The 10,518-nt window shown below is 33.8% G+C and overlaps 1 long non-coding RNA gene across 1 annotated transcript in view; it reads right to left on the bottom strand.

Moving 5' to 3' along the window:
* Positions 1-1,513: 1,513 nt before the first annotated feature.
* Positions 1,514-10,518, bottom strand: part of LOC135277991 (uncharacterized) — a 197,203-nt gene continuing 188,198 nt past the window's right edge. Inside the window, exon 3 of the long non-coding RNA XR_010345518.1 lies at positions 1,514-1,839. This is a non-coding gene — a long non-coding RNA (uncharacterized LOC135277991). The remainder of the gene's footprint in view (positions 1,840-10,518) is intronic.

The following is a 10,518-nucleotide window of genomic DNA, read 5'->3' as shown; positions in this document are numbered from 1 at the left end:
TGAGATGGAATTTTGCTCTTGTTGCCCAGACTGGAGTGGAATGGTGCAATCTCAGCTCACTGCAACCTCTGCCTCCTGGGTTCAAGTAATTCTCCCACCTAGGCCTCCTGAGTAGCTGGGATTACAGGCATGCACCACCATGCCTGGCTAATTTTCTATTTTTAGTAGAGATGGGGTTTCTCCCTGTTGGTCAGGCTGGTATCGAACTCCCGACCTCAGGTGATCCACCTGCCTTGGTCTCCAAAGTACTGGGATTACAGGTGTAAGCCACCATGCCCAGATAATTTTTATATTTTATTCTGTGAATGTAGTATATCACACTAATTTATTTTTGCATATTGAACCATCTTTGCATCCCAGGAATAAACCCAATTTGGTGATTATGTATGATTCTTTATTGATCTATTTGATAATGTCCCATTATTTGTTTAGTTTTCTTCACTCTTTCTCATTTTTTTTGCTTTTTTCTCATCTTGCTGTATAATTTTCCAATAACTTGTATTCATATTTGCTGATTATTTCTTCTGCTTGAGCAAATCTGCTATTGAATGCTTATTTAGTAAATTTCTCATTTTAGTTATTTGCATTGTTCAGCTCAAAAATTTTGTTTTGTTCTTATTTATATTTGACAAATATTTTTTACATTTCACAAATATATACTTATAGTTGTCACCACTACTGAAAATTCTTATTTTTAACGTATAATTTTCCTGAGGAAATAATTATCTTTGTTATAATTTTTTGCAAATATTTTCAGTTCATATATATATGATATATATTTTATGTGTCATATATATCATGATTCATATGTATGTATATGTATTATATATATTTTTATATGTAGTGTGTGTATATATATATATTCAAGGTCAGTTTCTGAAGATTTGTGTTTTTCTTTTTATTCAGTCATGTGTCCCTTTTTCTATGTGTTCCCTGTAGCTTTGTATTGGTACCCACACATTTGAGAAAACAGTCATCATCTCTCACAGCTGTTACTGTCTTTGTACAGGAAAATACTTTCACCAATCAGCCCAGTAAGGAATTTTGGGGACCTCTTAACCCTTTTATTTGGACGCTTCTTCTCTGAGTTTGTGTATTGCGATTCCTAATTGGAGGGACTATGCCTATTTATTTTTTCAGGAGCTCATATTCTCTTGTTTCCTCTGGTGTCTCTCTGTTGTATTGTGTGTACTTTGATATGAAAACCCCAGCTCTTTTTTGTTCTCACTGGCCCACAGTACTCTGACATGAAAACCTCAGCTATTATTTGTTCTTAGTGGCCCTCAGACATACAGACTGTGCCAGGTTCATTCAGTGCCCCAAGTCAAGCTAGACAGAAACTACGCCCTCTGGCAGCTCCTCCCTCATAAAACCAGTGCTTTGGATATACACTCCAGTATTAACTTACTACCTGAGTGAGAGGCTGCCACGCTGTATTAGCCTCTGTACTGCAGATTCTCTGCAACAGTGGCATTCAGCCCAGATTTTTGTTTGTTTGTTTGCAGTTGCCTCCAGATATGTAGACTATGCTATATCACATGTGTACTACAAGACACGTGAGACAGAAATGAGTCCCTTGGGGAGTCCCCTGAAAATCCTGAATTTTTAACATATGGTTCAGTCTTCTCTTTCTCTCCCCAGGAAGCTAAGAGCCTGGAGTTTCCTCCTAATCTTGTGGCAATGTGTTGGATGGCAGACATTGGCAAAAAGGTGCCACAAATTTTCCTACCATCTTTACTGCAGCTGGTTTCATGCTTACCTGGAGTGCAGGAGCTTCTTAACTGGTCTGGATATCTCATTAAAGGAACTGGTCCATATTTTCTTGTTGAATCACTGTTCCTGTGGGAGGATGGAGAGTCTGAGTCTTTGTACTCTACAATCTTGCTAATGTTACTCCTACTATATACATCTTAATTTATTCAGTTCAGCTTTTCATCTATACTAGCTTAATTCCAGTGGTTTATGGAAATATTACACTTATTTAGCTGTATTCCTTTTCTTCTTTTTTGTGGTATTATTGTTATATATTATAGCATACAACTGGATAGGGTTCTTTATTGACAGCTTTTTTTCTTTGAGTGCTTAGAATTATGTCTATTAATATTAGAAAACAATATCATTTTTATAATTATTACTTTATCATCTATTGTCATTTCCTTAGCCAAAAACAATTTTTTTCTCACTTCTTTTGTGATGTTATTGATGAATATATTACATGTATACTACATTTTAATACAGTTAGACACAACAGTGCATTTTTATACATATTATTTTCTACCACTGCTTTTTAAATAACTTGAGAGAAAAATATACTGTCTTTTAAAATATACTGTCTTTTAAAATTACTTTTAAATTTATACATATTATTTTCTACCACTGCTTTTTAAATAACTTAAGAGAGAAAAATATACTGTCTTTTAAAATTACTGTCTTTTTAAAATTGTGTAATTTAAAAAAAAAATTGTGTATTTTTTTCACTATTGATTTTCTTTTAGATTCAAACTTACCACTTAAAACTTTTTTAGTATTTCATGTAAGGTAGTTCTGCTATCAACAATTTCTTTCAGTTGTTTATGGGGGAAAGTATTTGTCTTTCATTTTTGAAAGATATTTTTGCTGATCATAGGGTTTTTGGTTGACAGCTTTTTTCTTTGAGTCCTTAGAATATGCTATCCCATTGTCTTTTTGCCTCCATTATTTTTGATGAGAAGTCAAATGATAATTGTATTTAGGTTTCCATCTATGTAATGAGTCATTTTTCTCATGGTATTTTCAAGATTGTTTTTGACTTTCAACATTTTTTATTATAATGTGTCTGTTTTGGTATCTATTTATGTTACTCTATTGAAAGGCCACTAACCTTCCTTAATCTGTGGATTATTATGTTTTTGAATTTTGGAAGTTTCCAACCATTTCTTTGGATATTTTTAAGCTTCTTTCTGTATCACCTCTTGTTTGTTACTTCCATTACACATATATTGGTGTACTTAATGGTATACCATATTTCTGAGGCTTTTCATTTTTCTCCATTCTTTTTTTCCTCTCCTTTCTTCAGTTTACATAATATCTATGAACATATTGTCAAATTCACTTAATCTTTCTTCTGTCAGTTAAGGCCCTGTGGTGAACTTTTCTATACCAATTACTGTACTTTTGAACTCCATGATTTCCACTTAGTTCTTTTTTATAATTTCTCCCTCTTAACTAATATTGTCAATTTGATTCGACATTGTCATTATATCTTTACTTCTTTAATCATGGTTTCCATAATGTCTAGGAACATGTTTATAAATCTGGCATATGGTCTCCTACAGGCAATTTATATGGTCTTTTTTGTTTGCTTGTTTGACGTATGTGTCATACTTTTCTGTTTTTTTTTTTAATTTTTGCATGTCTCATAGCATTTTTATTGGAAACTGGGTATTTAAAATAATGAACCGAAGCACTATGGGTACTGATCATCACAGGCTTGTTATTTTATTATTTTATAGTTTATTTAGCAACTGACTGGATTATTTTACTAAGTGTATCTCCCTCTCTCAACACACACACAGTCACCAGTCTGATATTGTTATACTGTTCCTCAGGGAATTGCAGTATTGGATATGCTCACAGTCACCTTGAGATGATAATGGTTTTGTATGATTCTTTTCATCCCTTTCCCTAACCACACCCAACTGTTGAACTCCACTAATTACTAGCTGATTGCTTTACTATTTTCAACATACTCTGGGGCATTAATTTTAATAAATACTAATTCAAATAAATTCTGACTCCTTTGAAGGAATAGTTTCTGAGGCATATGTTTGAATCTTTTTTTTTTTTTTTAACTTTTAAGGCTCCTTTATTTATTTATTAGTTTTATTACACTTTTAGTTCTGGGGTACATGTGCAGATCATGCAGGATTGTTACATAGCTATATACATACCTTGGTGGTTTGCTGCATCCATCCCCCACCATCATGTACATTAGGTATTTCTCCTAACGTTATCCCTCCCCAATTTCCCCATCCCCTGCTATCCCTCCCCTAGCTCCCGGACCCCCCAACAATGTTTGCATCATTTTTCTGATTCTTGGTGTGCTCCTCACAGATGTATTATTCCCTGGTACTCATCTGCAAACAAGCCTGTCTGTAGCTTAGCCCATATCATATAATAAACCCTATAATACATTGTTATACTTATTAATTGATATGTCATAACTATTAAAGAATCTGAGAGAAAATAGGAGACCTAGTGTATTATTTATACAACCTAGTTGGTTATTTATATGGTTTGGTGAAGTCCTCCCTCAAATCTCATCTTGAATTGTAGTTCTCATAATCCCCATCTGTAGTGAGAGTGACCTGGTGTGAGGTAATCTAATCATGGGGTTGGTTACTCTCATGCTGTTCTTGTAATAGTGAGTTCTCACAAGATCTGATGGTTTTATAAGGGGATTTTCTCCCTTTTGTTCCACACCTCAGCAATGCTCCTTGCTGCCTTTATGTGAAGAAAGACATATTTTCTTCCCCTTCTGCCATGATTGTAAGTTTCCTGAGGCCTCCCCAGGCCTGAGGAACTGTGAGTGAATTAAATTTCTTTCCTTTATAATTTACTCAGTCTCAGTATGTCCTTATAGCAGCAGGAGATATAACTAATACAGTTATATTTGTCTGTTTTATAAAGAATTTTTTATTTTTTTCATTTTACTCCTGTGATTTGAGTTAGCATCTGATGTCATTTTCTTACACTAAAACAACTTCCATTCCACCCACATCCTTTATGCTGTTATTGTCAAATATATTGCATGTCTCTATTTTATAAGGCTCACAATAAAATTACATACATATTGGTTTTTACATATATAGTTTTTTTATACAATTGCCTTTTGAAATTAATTAAGAGAGGAAATAATAAAAATGTGCATATATGTGGTCTCTTTAAGAACATCATTACCTTTCCTTGTTTTTTTTTTTTTTTTTTTTTTTTTTGTGTGTGTGTGTGTGCCTTTAATTCCATCCTGAAGAAATTCCTTAAGGATTTCTTGCAAAGTGGGTATTATAGAAATGAATTATCCATGTTTCTGTTTATCTAAGCATGTTGATATTTGACCTTCATTTTTTGAAGATTTTTATTTTTATTTTTTGAGAGAGAGTCTTTCTCTGTTGCCTGGGCTGGAGTAAAATGACATGATCATAGCTCACTATAAGCTTGAACTCCTGGGCTCAAGTGAACCTCGTGCCTCAGCCTGTTGAGTAGCTGGAACTATAGGCATGTACCACCATGCTCAGCTAATATTCTGTATTTTTTTTTTGTAGAGTGGGTTCTTGTTACATTGCCCAGGTTGGTCTGGAACACCCAGCCTCAAGTGATTCTCTTGTCTTGGACTTCCAAAGTGTTGAGATTACAGATCACTGTGCGTAACCAAGATATTTCTGATGAGTATAGAATTCTTGATTGATTTCTTTGATATTCTTGAAATTTTTATTTTCTTTGAGCACTTTAAATTATGTTATCTCACTGCCTTCTAACTTCCATTGTTTCTGATAAGAAGTTAACTGTCAATTATGTGTAAATTTCCTTGCATGTGATGAGTCACTATTCTCTTGCCAATTTCAGTATTTTTTTTCTATCTTATATGTCAACATTTTTCCTATGATCTGTGTGCATCTCTTTGAGTTTATTGTTCAAAACTTTTTGAGTTTCTTGGATGTGAAGATTGATGTTTCCCAAAAACCTCAGGAAGTTTTCAGCCATTCTTTATATTTTCTTTTCCCTTTTTTTCCCCTCTTCTTTGGTACTCCCACTACATATATGTTGGTGTGCTTAAAAATGCACCACATTTCACTTTGGGTTTATTTAGTTTCTTCATTCTATTTTCTCTTTGTTCTTTAGATTGCATAAGCTGTATTTATAGCCAAGTTTCTGCTTCTTTCTACTTTCAGTTTAAGTGTACTGTTGAATCCCTTGGTTATATATTTTTCTTTTTGATTATTGTAATTTTTAACTCCATAAATTTTACTTCCCTCTTTTAAAATAATTTTTATCTATTTATCTCTCTTTGAAGAGATATTTTTTTCCTCATAGCTTCCTTTAATTCCTTAAGCACGGCTTCCATAAGTTCTTTGAACACATTTATAATGACTACTTTGAAGTGTTAATTATAACATTTGGTCTTTCTCTTATTTTTTGTTGCCTACTTTTTGTTTTTCTTCTGTATGAGTGACTTGTTCCAGTTTCTTTGCAACGTATTATAACATTTTGTGAAAAATGAACATTGGAGGTAATTTCTTGTGGCAACTCTGCATACTGATTCCGTTTCTTCAATACTAGGGCTTATTTATGCTTTGATTTGCTTATTTATTTGTTTTGTTGCTTGAGTAGTGTATTTTTGTGAAGTCAATTTCTCCTGCAGTGTGAAGCCTTTTGTGTTGTTCCTCAGAAGCTGCAGCCCTGGGCATGCACATAGTCAGCAGGAATGACAGAGGTTTTAGAAGGTTTATGTTTCTAATCTCTTTTTTAATCTGTCTGCTTCAATTCTATTCGATGCCACTTTTAGGCTCTGCTAATTAATTTTGCTTCTTTTTAAATTGTTTTTATTTTTTTTACTGTTTTACTTGTTTATTGTTTTGACAGTGCTCTGGGGCATAAATTGCTCCACTGTCTGATCAAATTATATCTAGGCAGGGATAAGTTTTGAGGTTTGTTTTCAGCCCAGTAGGGCTCTAAGTAGATGTCTCTTTTCCTGGTTCTCTCTGGTGAATTAGCTTGCCTATAACGTTGCCTATCTTTCTTGTGACTTACTCAGAGCTTTCTTTTTATGTGGACTGCTGTTACCCCTGGAAAATCTCTAATTGACCACATTCAGCACTATGAGGGGTAGTAGCTACTGGTAGTCTCAGCTTGTATCTCCAAGCATGGAATCCATGCCCTAAGAGAAAGGTGCAGTGAGAGTCACTGGACCTTTACATATTACAGACCCAGTATTCTTTGGGTCTGCCCTTTGAATAAAGATTTGGTGAAGGAAGGGATTAGCTACCTAAGCTCTATACTGTACTCATCAGGAATTTAACTTCTTCTACTCTGCCCTATGAACTCTAGTTTTCTTATACTCCTTGGGTTTCCAGCTTTTTCTCCTCACTTCAGGGATATTGTTGGTCTCTGCCTAAGTTCCCCCTCTCAGAACCATAAATTAGAAAATCTCTTCAGGCGGTAACCTGGGGAAATTGTAGGACTCATTCAATTTTTTTTTCTCTTTCTAGACTCACTGCCCTGCATTGCCAGATATCCAGTGCCAGAAAGCCTTTCTTTAATAGACTTTGTTCTCTTCTTTATTAGTTGTTTTGAGGAGGAAGGCAAATTGGGTTCTTATTGCTTCATTTTGGCTGCAAATGAGTCACTTTTGGTCTGTGTTTTTAACAGAAATTATATCATGTACATATCCCTGAAAGCTCTGTAGCATAAGTTCTTTTTTTCCTAATGGGTATTAAAAAAACTTAAAAACATTTGCATTTTGAGTTGTGAAAATATGTAAACAAGCAGATTCTTTACTGAGGTAAATATTAAATGCCATGTCTACCTAATGTTAAAGTGAATGATCATTTTTGTGTAAAAAGCATCCAAAATGACTGGCATTATAAAACAAAGATCTCAAATTGATTAATTGTGCTCTAGGTATTTCTATCAGTTTCTAATGTGTTTAAGATTAATATGACTGTTGAACTTTGCATAAAATTTTCCTCAAGTACATATTACAGAACAGTATTTTTAAAAATTATAATTATCATATTTTAAAATTTGTTAGTAGATCATTATAATCAAGTCATCCTATAGCTTTAAAAATGTTGAAGAATTTTTTCAATATTTGTTCTTTTAGATATTTTAGAAATTATGAAAATAGTCTCTAGTTTTGAAAACTATCCTCAGTCAGAAAAGTTTTCAAAAGGGGAAAGAATCCTAGAAAATAAGATCCATTGGAGTATATGACATCCATACTCTCTAAAAATTTAAATTTTGTACATTCCAACTGTGGACTCATTGGGTTACTTGGAGTGACAGTCTGTTTCTTGCACCCTATTGTACCAAGAACAAAGGACCAAAGGATGATACAGCTGTCTCAACTGGCATAGTTGCTTGTAATTTTAAACTTTTAGGTACTTTAATTCAATTCAATTTTACTCTGTCTTATTAGCTAGGTGGAGGGTAAAGCAGAAAGACATACAAATTTTAGCTATGTTGGCTTTTGTTGCAGAACACATTTCAGGAACCACCATTTCAGATTTCAGAAGTTTTGGTACGAAAAACTAATATATAAGACCAAAAAATACAAATATGACTGCGTGGTGAACTGAAAACAGCACTGGGCTTTAGATTCAGCTCTACTTCTCTCCTGTGACCTTGAACAAGTTGCCACCTCTCTCTGATCCTCAGTTTTCTTATCTGTAAAGTCATGTTTGGAATACATAATCTCTACAGGAAATGCCTTTGCAATGCTGCAAGCAGATGCTTCCTTTAAATGCTTCATTTTAGTGTGCAAAGATACAGGTAGTTTAGATACAATTGGATATTACCCCTGGCTAATTGGGCAGTTACATATGAGAGAAGCTTCAGGAGACTGAGTAACTTTTTCATTTTCGTTGTTTCATATTCTTAGGGAAGATTTGGCTCATAACCCACAAAGACATTATGAAAATGACCCTATTCGTTTTGCCTATGCCATGTGCTTTTAAATAATGATTACTTTTCCCATTTAATTATGTAGATAGATATGCTTTCAATTGCATATTAACTCTTTCTGCTCACGTAATAATTTTCTCTGTAATATTCCTACACTATATTACGTGTACTTCAGAACAATAAAATTTCTATATATTACTCTTCCCACATAATTGTTTTAAATATGCTTTTTTCATTGAAAATTATTTTACAATGACTTATTAATTAGCCAAATACTATCTTTATTTTTAAATCCACAAAAGCCATTTTATGGGATATATCTAGCTTGTTCTCATTTCCAGGGTTTCAAAAGAACGAGGTAACTCCTGTGGTGTGAGGCACTAGGCAGTGGGGGGACAAAAAATAAATTTCTTCCTAATAGATTCAGCAAATGAAATGCTTCCTATCCTGTGTGACTTTAGAAGGGCTGCTACACTTTGAAGGTTTAGTAGAAGGTCAGGTTTGTAATACAAATATACTCCAATTCATATTTCTTGGTTCTGATTTGATCTTTTTTCAAGTTATACAAATAAGGTGGTTAAAAGATAAAATATATCCTACCACTCAGAGTTCCTGTATACTAACAACTTTCAGATCTTTATCATTCAAACTGATTTTTTTTAGTAGCTTGCCCCCAGTGTCTACTTGTCTATTACACATTCATAAAAACATGCCACTTATTCCTATTTGTATACCATGTTGCAGTTTACTGCACATTTCATATCTACTTAAATCTTTATAATGACTCTCTGAGATAGGCTAGGCTATAATTTTCAACCACCTTTAATTATATTCACTCTTATAAATTCAATTTTACATGATGTTTTACTTTCACAGTTGAATTATTTAGAATAATCTTTTATCTTCCTATTATATTAACTGTAAAATAGCTGTGCATATAATAAATGTATATGCCCAACACCAACAACTCAAATTCAACATGTCTAAAACAGAATATACTTTCTCCCTTCCCTCCCCATCTTCTGCTTACCATCCGTTTCACATGCATCAAAGATGATCAGTCATCCTCCTTTTGGTGTTACTTCAGTTCTTAATGAGCACCATTTCCCAGGTCTTCAAATCCAGAAATCCCTTACTTTACCTTGCCCTTCTGAGTTGAATTAGCTCTCTGGTTCTCTAGCAGCAATTTCAGTAACTATGGTACATTTCCCTTCTTCTCCACTGCCACTGCCATAATTCTATTTTAACAGCCTTATAATTGGACTTCCAATCTCTAATCGAGAAATCCTTCATTTTTCATGCTGCCAAAAATGCGCTTTTCTTAAAACACAGCTGAGAATCAATCACACCCCTTATCAAATATTCTGTGATGAGCAGTATAGCTTAATGCTATGAAGTACAATGCCTTACATTTATTTTTTTTCTCTGCCACTTAGTAGTTTTATGATCTTGGGAAAATCACTCAATATCTCCCAAACTTATTTTCATCATCTTTTAAAAAGGGGTTAAAATTAGTATTTTGCTCTCAGCATTGAGGATTAAAAGACACTGTTTTAAAGAGGCTAGCATAGTGGCTAGCACATAGTTCTTGCTTAAGAAGTGTTAGTTGTATCACATGTATAACACTGGAAAGAATACACTGTAAACACTATTGGCTTTGGGTCAGAGAGCTAGTAGAGTGAATATTCCACTCTGTGTGTTTCTGAATCAAAAGCATAATTCTCTCCAGTATATTATGCTGATATTTTGGCCTTCAGTTTGAGCAAGGAATATAAAATTGGGCCTTAAGGTGGGGAATCAACATCCTTAGTCTTTATATTAGTGTTCTCTAGTGCTGCTTGTTAGATTAGTCCTTGCCTG

Source organism: Aotus nancymaae, unplaced genomic scaffold, assembly GCF_030222135.1.
Source record: "Aotus nancymaae isolate 86718 unplaced genomic scaffold, 86718_ANA_hifiasm-v0.15.2.pri h1tg000004l, whole genome shotgun sequence".
Lineage (NCBI taxonomy): Eukaryota > Metazoa > Chordata > Mammalia > Primates > Aotidae > Aotus > Aotus nancymaae.
This window is presented reverse-complemented; position numbering and strand designations above follow the sequence as displayed.